The sequence below is a fragment of the Mya arenaria genome, chromosome 8 (genome assembly GCF_026914265.1).
Source record: "Mya arenaria isolate MELC-2E11 chromosome 8, ASM2691426v1".
NCBI classification, from domain to species: Eukaryota; Metazoa; Mollusca; class Bivalvia; order Myida; family Myidae; genus Mya; species Mya arenaria.
The window spans coordinates 38,691,801-38,702,581 of NC_069129.1; positions in this window are offsets into that span (position 1 = coordinate 38,691,801).

The following is a 10,781-nucleotide window of genomic DNA, read 5'->3' on the forward strand; positions in this document are numbered from 1 at the left end:
AGTTATGTAGTTGCCACGACTTACTTACTCGTTCCCACCACTTATTTATCTCGTGACCATGACTGGGTTCAGTTATGTCGTGGCCACGACTTACTAACTCGATACCACCACTTATTTATCTCGTGGCCACGACTGGGTTCAGTTATGTCGTGGCCACGACTTACTCGTTCCAACCACTTATTTATCTCGTGACCATGACTGGGTTCAGTTATGTCGTGGCCACGACTTACTAACTCGATCCCACCACTTATTTATCTCGTGGCCACGACTGGGTTCAGTTATGTAGTTGCCACGACTTACTAACTCGTTCCCACCACTTATTTATCTCGTGACCATGACTGGGTTCAGTTATGTAGTTGCCACGACTTACTTACTCGTTCCCACCACTTATTTATCTCGTGGCCACGACTGGGTTCAGTTATGTCGTGGCCACGACTTACTAACTCGTTCCCACCACTTATTTATCTCGTGGCCACGACTGGGTTCAGTTATGCAGTTGCCACGACTTACTAACTCGTTCCCACCACTTATTTATCTCGTGGCCACGACTGGGTTCAGTTATGTAGTTGCCACGACTTACTAACTCGTTCCCACCACTTATTTATCTCGTGGCCACGACTGGGTTCAGTTATGCAGTTGCCACGACTTACTAACTCGTTCCCACCACTTATTTATCTCGTGACCATGACTGGGTTCAGTTATGTAGTTGCCACGACTTACTTACTCGATCCCACCACTTATTTATCTCGTGGCCACGACTGGGTTCAGTTATGCAGTTGCCACGACTTACTAACTCGTTCCCACCACTTATTTATCTCGTGGCCACGACTGGGTTCAGTTATGCAGTTGCCACGACTTACTAACTCGTTCCCACCACTTATTTATCTCGTGACCATGACTGGGTTCAGTTATGTAGTTGCCACGACTTACTAACTCGTTCCCACCACTTATTTATCTCGTGGCCACGACTGGGTTCAGTTATGCAGTTGCCACGACTTACTAACTCGTTCCCACCACTTATTTATCTCGTGACCATGACTGGGTTCAGTTATGTCGTGGCCAAGACTTTCTATTTTGTGTCCACGACCTTTAAGTCTCAATAACATATTAATTTAACATGGAAGATATAGCCATTTCAACATTTTTATGTCGAATTGGGAGATAAAACCCGACAAGTCGGAATAGTAATGTTGCCGTATTTAGTTAATAAGCAAAAAGTCAACATAATTGTTGCGACATATCGTGATATTTCCCGCAAGTGTCAACATGACTGCAGATCATGTTCTGTATATATGTTATACTCTTCCATAATCCAACTGTTTTATGATTAAATACCATCCTATCTATACTCAAAAAACAGGCTTTGACGTAATAAGCCAATTAAGAGATTTTTTAACATATATCCCCTCATAATAAAAAATTAATATATTTAAAATATATATTTGATTTTTATAATATAAGGGATTATATTAAATACACGATTCATGGCCATGGGATAACCTAGTAGTGGGAACGATGAAGTAAAACGTAGCCACGGGATACATATTCGCAAGTATCAACTCCTTCCAACCATACATAAAGGGGACATGATCAAATATTTTTTATGCCCCCGAAGATTGGCATATTAAAATCGCACCGTCCGTCCGTCCGTTAGTCCGGCTCAACTTCTCGTGTCCAGGCTGTAAATTCCTCATGTATGGACATGTATTCAAATAACTTGTCACATGTGTTTGACATACCAAGGCGACGTGTCGCATGCAAGACCCGTGTCCTTACCTAAAAGGAAAAGGTCACAATTTGTGTTTGTTAACTATGGAATGCTGCATATAAGGACATAGAGTATAGTTGTTTGTGCCCTGGTTGTAACTTTCTCTTGTATGTACAGATTTTAAAATAACTTGTCACATGTGTTTGACATACCAAGACGACGTGTCGCATGCAAGACCCGTGCCCCGCCCTCTAACGTCAAGGTCACTCTAAGTGTTGTTTTTTACTATGGAATGCTGTACATGAGAACATAGAGTATAGTTGTTTGTGCCCTGACTGTAACTTTCTCTTGTATTTTCAGATTTTAAAATAACTTGTCACATGTTTTCGACACCAGCCATGCTGGTTAGACATAATGCCATGTATTTTTTAATGCGCCCGCCATGTCGGTTAGAGATAATTCCATGTGGAAAAAGGCACCAGCCATGTTGGTAAGACATAATGCCATCTGGTCTTGCAAATGCACCAGCCATATTGGTAAGACATAATGGCATGTGGTCTTGCAAATGCACCGGCCATGTTCGTTAGACTTAATGCCTTGTATTTTTAATGCGCCCGCCAAGTCGGTTAGAGATAATTCCATGTGGAAAAAGGCACCAGCCATGTTGGTAAGACATAATGCCATGTGGTCTTGCAAATGCACCAGCCATGTTGGTAAGACAAAATGGCATGTGGTCTTGCAAATGCACCGGCCATGTCGGTTAGACATAATGACATGTGGTCTTGCAAATGTACCAACCATGTCGGTAAGACATAATGACATGTGGTCTTGCAAATGCACCAGCCATGTTGGTAAGACAGAATGACATGTGGTCTTGCAAATGCACCAACCATGTCGGTAAGACATAATGACATGTGGTCTTGCAAATGCACCAGCCATGTTGGTAAGACATAATGACATGTGGTCTTGCAAATGTACCAACCATGTCGGTAAGACATAATGACATGTGGTCTTGCAAATGCACCAGCCATGTTGGTAAGACAGAATGACATGTGGTCTTGCAAATGTACCAACCATGTCGGTAAGACATAATGACATGTGGTCTTGCAAATGTACCAACCATGTCGGTAAGACATAATGACATGTGGTCTTGCAAATGCACCAGCCATGTTGGTAAGACATAATGACATGTGGTCTTGCAAATGTACCAACCATGTCGGTAAGACATAATGACATGTGGTCTTGCAAATGTACCAACCATGTCGGTAAGACATAATGCCATGTGGTCTTGCAAATGTACCAACCATGTCGGTAAGACATAATGACATGTGGTCTTGCAAATGCACCAGCCATGTCGGTAAGACAGAATGACATGTGGTCTTGCAAATGCACCGGCCATGTCGGTTAGACGTAATGATATGTGGTTTTGCAAATGCACCGGCCATGTCGGTAAGACATAATGACATGTGGTCTTGCAAATGCACCGGCCATGTCGGTTAGACGTAATGATATGTGGTTTTGCAAATGCACCGGCCATGTCGGTTAGACATAATCCAATGGGGTCATGCAAATGTACCAGCCATGTTCGTTACAATTAAAGCCATGACTGTGGTCTTGCAAATGCACTAGCCATTTTGGTTAGACATAATGGACATTTCATTGCTATGTTCTCCCCTTTTTTATGTACTGACATTGTTCAAAGGTCAATGTCACATTCTGGGGCATTCGTCACATGCTGTTACAGCTCTTATTTGTTATATGCCTATTAATTTCGTTTTCCATATCCAACAGTGCAAACAGCACGCCATATTGAACAATCCGTATCACCATACTGGCGTTTTCTGGTCCCGTACCATGCTAGTACCGTGTGTAGTCTATGAACTATTTTCGCCTCGCTAAAAATAGCGTGACAAAAAACAACTGATAAAACCTGTCAACCTTTACATACATTAAATTACCTGACTTTACTCACGCTACCAGAAGCATGTTAATATTCAGGATCGAGGTTCTTCAAAGAAACATGAGGAAAAGCACAAAGCATAGAACACTTCCAATCTATCTTGATAACTAGTTGGTTACAAATTCAAAGGTCCGTGACAAATTGTAGCAGTATCATAAACATGCCAGCTCGCCAATACAAAGAAGGAGAATTCGCGTCATTGATAGAAATAGCAATTGACTCAAGAACTTTTCTGCATATAATGATCGTCAAAAAATCCGAAGAACATTCATTTTGTTAAAACGGCCGCGTTTAATACGTCTACAGGAAATGACGATTAGTGTATACTCGTAAAATAAGTACCGTTTATGTTGGTTATTTTTTTGTGCTGTGGCATTTAATAATTGATTTCGTATTCGTAATTTGTAATTTTGCTGAGATATAAAACATTTTCTTCTTGTTTTGCTCAATAAAGTGAATTCTGTAACCTCTGACTTCGTTTTGCTGGAATAGCCTCCCTTGATTATAATACACAAGTACGTAACACACACGCAAGACATTCCATATTTTGAAATTTTGACAGAAAGCGCTGAAATTAAATCAAATTGAAACCAAAAAATTTAAAAGGAATAATTAAATAGGCTGGTATATAATAAATGAAATATTACGATATGGCGTTTTTCTTGTGACCTGCATCACGTATCGTTCGGTAAGTAACATGTATACGTCACGACCGACGGTCTCGACGGATACCTGTTTACACATCGTACTCAACGTGATACAGGTCAGAAAGGCGTCCTATCATAATATCTCATATATCACGTGGCTACGACTTATAATGTCGTGACCTAAACTCCCACGACGTAGATTTCTTGTGGCCACGGTGTGCCTGTGACTGAGATTCTTGACCTGAACTGGCGTGACTGAGATTCTGGATCTGAACTGGCGTGAATGAGATTCTGGATCTGAACTGGCGTGAATGAGATTCTGGATCTGAACTGGCGTGAATGAGATTCTGGATCTGAACTGGCGTGAATGAGATTCTTGATCTGAACTGGCGTGAATGAGATTCTGATCCTGAACTGGCGTGAATGAGATTCTGGGCCTGAACTGGCGTAACTGAGATTCTGATCCTGTACTGGTGTGACTGAGATTCTGATCCTGTACAGTTGTAAGTTGGTGTGACTGAGATTCTGATCCTGAACTGGCGTGAATGAGATTCTTATCCTGAACTGGCGTGACTGAGATTCTGGATCTTAACTGGCGTGAATGAGATTCTGGATCTGAACTGGCGTGAATGAGATTCTGATCCTGTACTGGTGTGAATGAGATTCTGATCCTGAACTGCCGTGAATGAGATTCTGATCCTGAACTGGCGTGAATGAGATTCTGGATCTTAACTGGCGTGACTGAGATTCTGATCCTGAACTGGCGTGAATGAGATTCTGTGCCTGAACTGGCGTGAATGAGATTCTGGATCTTAACTGGCGTGAATGAGATTCTGATCCTGTACTGGTGTGAATGAGATTCTGATCCTGAACTGGCGTGAATGAGATTCTGATCCTGAACTGGCGTGAATGAGATTCTGATCCTGAACTGGCGTGAATGAGATTCTGGATCTGAACTGGCGTGAATGAGCTTCTGGGCCTGAACTGGCGTGAATGAGATTCTGGATCTGAACTGGCGTGAATGAAATTCCTGGCCTGAACTGGCGTAACTGAGATTCTGATCCTGTACTGGTGTGACTGAGATTCTGATCCTGTACTGGTGTGACTGAGATTCTTATCCTGAACTGGCGTGAATGAGATTCTTATCCTGAACTGGCGTGACTGAGATTCTGGATCTTAACTGGCGTGAATGAGATTCTGGATCTGAACTGGCGTGAATGAGATTCTGATCCTGTACTGGTGTGAATGAGATTCTGATCCTGAACTGGCGTGAATGAGATTCTGATCCTGAACTGGCGTGAATGAGATTCTGGATCTTAACTGGCGTGACTGAGATTCTGATCCTGAACTGGCGTGAATGAGATTCTGGGCCTGAACTGGCGTGAATGAGATTCTGGATCTGAACTGGCGTGAATGAGATTCTGATCATGTACTGGTGTGAATGAGATTCTGATCCTGAACTGGCGTGAATGAGATTCTGATCCTGAACTGGCGTGAATGAGATTCTGATCCTGAACTGGCGTGAATGAGATTCTGGATCTGAACTGGCGTGAATGAGCTTCTGGGCCTGAACTTGCATGAATGAGATTCTGGATCTGAACTGGCGTGGATGAGATTCTGGATCTGAACAGGCGTGAATGAGATTCTGATCCTGAACTGGCGTGAATGAGATTCAGGGCCTGTACTGGTGTGATTGAGATTCTGATCCTGAACTGGCGTGAATGAGATTCTGGATCTTAACTGGCGTGAATGAGATTCTGGATCTGAACTGGCGTGAATGAGATTCTGATCCTGAACTGGCGTGAATGAGATTCTGATCCTGTACTGGTGTGACTGAGATTTTTATCTTGAACTGGCGTGAATGAAATTCTGATCCTGAACTGGCGTGAATGAGATTCTGGATCTGAACTGGCGTGAATGAGATTCTGATCCTGAACAGGCGTGAATGAGATTCTGATCCTGTACTGGTGTGAATGAGATTCTGATCCTGAACTGGCGTGAATGAGATTCTTATCCTGAACTGGCGTGACTGAGATTCTGGATCTTAACTGGCGTGAATGAGATTCTGGATCTGAACTGGCGTGAATGAGATTCTGATCCTGAACAGGCGTGAATGAGATTCTGATCCTGAACTGGCGTGAATGAGATTCCGATCCTGATCTCGCGTGAATGAGATTCTGGGCCTGAACTGGCGTGACTGAGATTCTGGATCTGAACTGGCGTGAATGAGATTCTGGATCTTAACTGGCGTGAATGAGATTCTGATCCTGTACTGGTGTGAATGAGATTCTGATCCTGAACTGGCGTGAATGAGATTCTGATCCTGAACTGGCGTGAATGAGATTCTGGATCTTAACTGGCGTGACTGAGATTCTGATCCTGTACTGGTGTGAATGAGATTCTGGGCCTGAACTGGCGTGAATGAAATTCTGATCCTGAAATCGCGTGAATGAGATTCTGGGCCTGAACTGGCGTGACTGAGATTCTGGATCTGAACTGGCGTGAATGAGATTCTGGATCTGAACTGGCGTGACTGAGATTCTTGACCAGAATTGGCGTGCACGTGATCTCGGGTCTGAACTGGCGTGAATGCGATTCTTGATCTGAACTTGTGTGACTGAGATTCTGATCCTGAACTGGCGTGAATGAGATTCTGATCCTACCTGGCGTGACTGAGATTCTGATCCTGAACTGGCGTGAATGCGATTCTGGATCTTAACTGGCGTGACTGAGATTCTGGGCCTGAACTTGTGTGACTGAGATTCTTGATCTGAACTTGTGTGACTGAGATTCTGATCCTGAACTGGCGTGACTGAGATTCTGGATCTGAATTGGCGTGCACGTGATCTCGGGTCTGAACTGGTGTGACTGAGATTCTGGGCCTTATCTAGCGTGACTGATATTGTACTTACGTGACTGAGACTCTGGGCCTGAATTGGCGTGCACGTGATCTCGGGTCTGAACTGGCGTGAATGTGATTATCGGCCTGTACTAGCGTGACTGAGATTCTGGATCTGAATTGGCGTGCACGTGATCTCGGGTCTGAACTGGCGTGAATGTGATTATCGGCCTGTACTAGCGTGACTGAGATTCTTGATCTGACCTGGCGTGACTGAGATTCTGGGCCTGAACTGGCGTGAACTGTGGTCTTTAGGAAAACACGAATTATTGGGCAACATCATGGTTCATTCTGATATAATGTATACTTAGTTTTTCTAAAATAATGTCATTTCTTTCATGCTTTTTGATGAAATATTGAGTTTTATCAGTGAAATAACAACAGTAAAAATATCAATTTAATATTTTCACTGCATCATAAGGAGTGAAAATATCAACTTCAGAACTACTTTTAAAATCCATTTAGTTACGTTCCCTTAATAATAATAATAATAATAATAATAATAATAATAATAATAATAATAATAATAATAATAACTTTATTTAACGAAGGTTACATACTAAGTGTACAGTCATTACAGACATACTACTAATTTCCAGTATGCCTTTCACACAAAAAGTATTACAGACACGCATATACTAACTTACATATTAAGCAACATACAAAACATACAATCACACTTTCACTAGCAGACGTTTCTCATGTAATTCAACATAATTATACATGTATTCAACATTTCTACCGACAAACACAACTCAGTTTAATATGATGATTATAAATTACAATAATTTCATACTGTAAATAATGTAGATATATTCAGTAAAACCACATTCAATCAATATATTTTCAACATTTACACATTTGGTAGTATCCATTACAAGTTGTTGCAAGAATGTCATATACGTACATTAACACAATTCATGTAAACAATTCATTATAATGTGAATTAAATAAAGTGTCAAGATTTTTTTTTCATAAGTGACAATATTATTCTGCCAATAAGTAGCCTTTTAATGCATGTTTAAAGGCTGGTAGCTTATCTTGACTTTTAATGTAAGTAGGAAGAGAATTCCATATGTTCATTGCTTTATAGGCAAATGTATTTTTGATATAGTTTGTTCTAGGTTTTACAACAAAAAGATCCTTGTTATTTGAAGAACGCAAGCTATAGTGCTCATTTTGGGCAAATGTTAACAATTCTGTGAAGGAGTCAAACATTTCATGCTTTTGAAAACAAGTAATGAAAGATGATAATAGCACCTGTCTTCAAAAGATAGCAACCCTGACTGTTTCAATATGTTTCCACAGTGGCTAGTTCCCGACTTCATTATTAGCTTAATCGCTCTTTTCTGAATATTAGTGATTTTTGTGGTATCTGAGGAATGAGTAAGTCCCCAGACACTACAACAGTACTCCATGTTTGACATGATATATGCATTATCATACAATAATTTCATCTCGTCTGTAAGATAATATGCTGTTCTTCTTAGAAGTTCCAATTTTGAATTAAGCTTATTCACTACAGTATTAACATGTGTATGCCATGACAATGTCTGATCAACATGCACCCCGAGGACCTTTTGACATTTCACGTTTTCTACTGACAATCCATCTATTGATAGTTCAAGTTGCATTGCATGTTTTGCCTTATAATTAGAACATAGAATCATACATTTGGTTTTTGATGGATGGATTGACATATTATTTGTCTTACACCAACAGTTCACATTCTTAAGGCTTTTCTGAAGATCTGATTGAATGCTCAATATACTTAGACCTATTTTGTATAACCAGGAATCATCTGCATATAAGTCAATACATGAATTGGAAAAAAAATAAAGGCATATCATTGATGTATATGAGAAAAAGTAAGGGACCGAGTATTGATCCTTGAGGGACACCCGACATAGTTTTCATTTTCTCAGAATTCATGTTGTTCCCTTTCACAAATTGCATCCTGTTAGTCAGATAGGACCTAAATAATTTCATAGACCTTTCTGTGAAGTGATAACGTTTAAGTTTGTGTAAGAGTATTTCATGGTCAACTTAGTCAAATGCTTGATCAAAACACTTCAATTTGAAACAGAAAATGTTGGCAAATAAAACATTTAAATTTTAAAGAAATGTTACATAAGTTTAAATAAAGATAAATTTGGAAATTAACAATTTACCGTTTATTTAAAAAAAATGGTTATCCCGTTTTTCAAACCTTTTCTTGATATTGAAGCTGAATGTTCGAACACCTGCTTTCATACCAAACAAATTACAGACGAAAACAACTGTTCGAACAAAAATAGAATGTTATATCATCGTTCAAATGTATTTTGAACTGTTTGTCGTTGTAATTCAAAGTTCCCGAAAAATTCATACAACAATTTACATATTTACTGAAAAAGAAATTTTTACCCCACCAACGCATCAAAATTTGTCCATAAACTAGCGTGGTCTTCACCATTACCTGGAAATCAACCTGTTTAAGCAAAACAGACTGGTGTCTGATAGTAAGATGACTGAATACCCATGTATCATGAAACAAACTCTAAAACTAAGAAAACTGTTTTATATCCAATGATTATCCGATATTGTTTTGCTAACACATTCGACATTTCAAATGTTCATTCAATATATGGCGGCGTAGTAATTTGGTAATGTATTCATGCCCCGCTTAAAATAAAAGTGTTTTTGTAATCTTTTGGAACATGGATGCACTAATAAAACTTCATCGATTACTGTTCATAAAATATTTGCACTAATAATAATTAACTCGTGATCACAGAAAAACTATATTTTCACGAGTGGCTTCCGTTAAAATATGTATTTCTATGACACTCGTGAAATAAAATACGACCTTACACTGAAATAAACAAATATCCTCTATTTACCTTAATTTTACAATGCCCCCCTGTATCAGCTAGTGCTATCTGTGTGTCATACGACACGTGTGTGAATAGGGTTTTAACACTCCCAATTATTCATTTTTCTATTTCACATGCTAATAACGTCAATGCACATGAATTTAGTTAACATGCACATGCATCACTGGTGAGAAGGGCAACGCCCTCACAACATGTGACTCTTCAGCATCAACACATCTTTAAAATCGCTATTTCTGAATATGTTTAAGTACGAGGACGGTAATTGTACATGCAAAGATACTTCATTCTACAAACATTGTTATGTGGGTTTCACAGCTCTATATAAGCGTGTATAACAATACGACTAAAACACTGGAAACATACGTTTTACACTTTAGGTGCCTTATTTCTTCGTGGTATATAAGTTACTAGTACTTGTAAAACACGAGCGCCGCGGAGCGAACGACGTTGCTCGCCCGATGGTTCGAAGTACGGACGTTTTTCAACAACCTAGAAAGCTGTACATGAGTGTGTGACTTGTCTCTGGCAACATCAGTACCACGTTTCAGTTGATTATCTGATGTTGAGTTATGGCCAAGTTTAACGTGTTTGCATTACGGTGACCAGGACAACGACGCCACTGCTACTACACTACCCCGATCTGTCTCCTCGAAATACCGACGAGCGAAATATGATCTTCAACATGCAAAGA